The sequence below is a fragment of the Triturus cristatus genome, chromosome 4_2 (genome assembly GCF_964204655.1).
Source record: "Triturus cristatus chromosome 4_2, aTriCri1.1, whole genome shotgun sequence".
Lineage (NCBI taxonomy): Eukaryota > Metazoa > Chordata > Amphibia > Caudata > Salamandridae > Triturus > Triturus cristatus.
Window position 1 is genome coordinate 739,831,724 of NC_140586.1, and position 3,408 is coordinate 739,835,131.

A 3,408-nucleotide genomic window follows, 5' to 3' on the forward strand; every position below is an offset into this window, starting at 1 on the left:
CCAGAACGGTGAGATTTAGCAGAGCTGTGAGGAGCAGGTGGACCCTCCAGAGAGAAGTTCAGTAAGGGACAGCGAGACTGTCCCACACTAGAGAGCTTGAGGCGGATTGCTTCTAAGCAAAATGAGGGGGATGACAGTGGGTTTCACAAACTCTACTGGGAAGATGGACTGCTTTATACTGAGGCCAGAAACCTCAAGGAGGTGGCCACCAGGAGGTTGGTGGTGCTCCAGAAGTACAGAGAGTTCATCCTGACTTTGGGTCATGATATCCCCTTGGCAGGACATTTGGGACAAAGACATGGAACCGGTTGGTGAACCATTTCTACTGGCCCCATGTGTCGGAAAAGGTAAAGGAGTTTTGCAGCTCCTGTGTCACCTGTCAGGCCAGTGGCAAGACAGGGGGCAAGACAAAGGCTCCCCTAATACCACTGCCAGTGGTTGGGGTTCCTTTTGAAAGTGTGGGGATGGACATTGTTGGTCCCCTGGACCCACCTACTGCATCAGGGAATAGGTATATCTTAGTTGTAGTGGACCATGCCACTAGGTACCCTGAAGCAATCCCTCTGAGGACCATTGATGCTCCTGCAGTGGCTAGAGCAGTGCTTGGTGTGTTCAACAGAGTAGGTTTTCCGAAAGAGGTGGTATCAGATAGGGGCACAAACTTCCTGTCCAGCTATCTGACTGCTATGTGGGATGAGTGTGGTGTCAACTACAAGTTCACCACCCCCTATCACCCACAAGCCGATGGTCTTGTTTAGAGATGCAACAAAACCCTGAAGGGCATGATAAATGGGTTGTCAGAGAAACTCAGGAGGAGATGGGATGTTCTCCTCCCATGCTTACTGTTTGCCTACAGGGAGGTGCCACAGAAAGCGGTTGGTTTCAGTCCCTTTGAGTTGTTATTTGGACACCCTGTGAGGGGGCCATTGAGCCTGCTGAGAGAGTCTTTGAAGAAGCCTTTTAAAGAAGCAAAGGACAATGTGCTTGACTATGTGCTAGGCCTGAAATATAGAATGGCACAGTACATGTACAAGGCAAACAGGAAGCTGGAGGACAGCCAGGAGCTCATGAAGCACTGGTATGATCAAAAGGCTACTATGCCTGAGTATACTCCAGGACAATTGGTGTGGGTGTTGGAGCTTGTGGCTCCCAGGGCCCTCCATCACAAGTGGAGTGGGCCCTATCCAGTCTTAGAAAGGAAGGGTGCGGTCACCTATTTGGTTCACCTTGACACCCCCAGGAACCCTCATAGGGTCCTGCATGTGAATTGATTTTTATTTTTTTTAATTTTATTTATTGACATTTTCAAGAAAATTCAACAAACAGTGAATACAACAGACCAGTGTGCCAGTTATATATGTTCAGGATTAGTCAACAACACATATTGTTAATCGCAGGTATTAAAACAGAGTGCACCCAGTGAGACAGTATGTGCCAGTAAAACCAGGAGCATCGGTTTGTGCATTAACATGCATGAGGTTTACAGTTTTAAAGATGTAATAACAAAACCCAGACTCCGCCCGACATTATCCCCAACACGAATATATTTGGTAATCACGTTGGATTAGTGTATTTCCTCGGTAGGGGCACCTCGTGTCAAGTCGTCCCTATCCATATCCCCCCGTTCCCAGGTCCAAACAATAAATGGCTCCCAGATGTCACGTGGTCTCGAAGTGGCTGGCATTAACTCCCAAAACATGTTTAGCTGGGAGTGCCCGTACGGAACGTCTCTGATCCATTCCTCAGCTGAAGGTTTCCTCCCCCTCCCCCAGTGTACAGCGACCTGGCGTTTAGCAAATAAAAGAAGTAGTGCATGTAGTTTTCGTTTCTTAACTGGCATGTCTTTGACATAGCACAGCAGTCCCAATAGGGGAGATGGAGATAAGGACACACCAAGAATCTGATTGATTGGAAGATCGTGGACCAAAATGCGATAAGTGATGGACAACCCCAAGCCATGTGTAGAAAAGTAGTGTTGCAGGGATTCTGCTTATACACAGAACTATGCGTAGAACCCCAGGACCTCAGTGAGTTGTGGTGTACCAGAAACTCACCTCAGAACCCAGAACCCAGTATCCGGCTAGCATAAGTGTCCCATTCGTTATCCGAGATTTAGCTCGGCGGTCCCAATGAAAAGACAACCCAGAACACGCGACTCGGTACATACTCAGGAATGGTGGGAATCGGAAACACCTGTTCGTATATTATTCTCACATCAGTCCACAACAAGAATCAACAGAGACACGGTGAAAATAAAAAGAGTTTATTTTTATAGACCACGTGTCCTAATATGCAGTACTTTGGCTAATACAAGCAGACAAATGATTAAAATCAAAACCATTAACATAGTTACAATTCCATAGAATATAAAAGGGGTGATCATGTTATAATGACAGTGGATACTACCACTTTCCCTTTACTAAGAAGCTAATATTATTATTAGTCTAACAGAAGGTCTCTTAGGCTTGAATAGGGGACCCCATACCTCAAAGATCAGCTTAGTGAAATCACATCACAGGAGCATCAGGAGACTTCTCGCAGGAAGGCTCGTCTTCGGTCTGAATAATAAACATGATGTCCGTGATATTAAAAGCACCAACTTTCAGGTATGTGCAGCTGCTCGTGTGTTATGACTAAATAGTGGGTCGATCAACCTAGAGTGGAAAACATGCATTGTCTAACAACTCAGACTGTTTGTCACATCGTGTGCAGACCAAGGTCGCTTCGCAGAGCTCGGGATGGTAACAACAGATTGCTCTCGTGTGAGGCAAAACTCGAGTCAGCAGTTCGTTTAAGCAATAACATGTAAATGCAGTGTCGTGTGCAAAAGCAGCAAGATGGCTTTCTAACTTCTAACGCGGTTATGCTAACTTAACAATGTATGTACGTATTAAGGGAGTCCTTACTACAGTAGCTGTGGTAAACCCACATCGCCAGCAACTCTCATCCTCTCGGAGCCCCATACGGAGTAGCCCAATAGGTGTTCTGTAATATCTATGAAGGAATTTGAAATGGATAAGGCGGAGCCTATAGTTGGGGGAAAGCTCAGTGAGTTGGCAGCAGCAATATTTCCATTGTTCCTCGGTCAGTGGGATATGGAGCTCGTTATTCCACCCCTGTAACGCTCGGGTCGCATCACTGGAGCAGTATTTTGCATGTTTGTATAAAGACGTGTGACAAGTTTACGTGGCGATGGGAAGTGCAACAAATTTTCTAGAGCTAATAGAGTTGGCGGGGGCGGGGAAGTCAGCATTCAGAGCGCGACAGGCCGTACGTATTTTATGATAGAGAAACATTTCAGCAAATGGTACTTCCTTTCCTTCGACTGCAACAGGGGGGTCCCCTAAATGTGTTGTCTGGGTAGAGGTACGCAAACGTGTACAATGTCAGCTTCTGTGCTACTGTCTT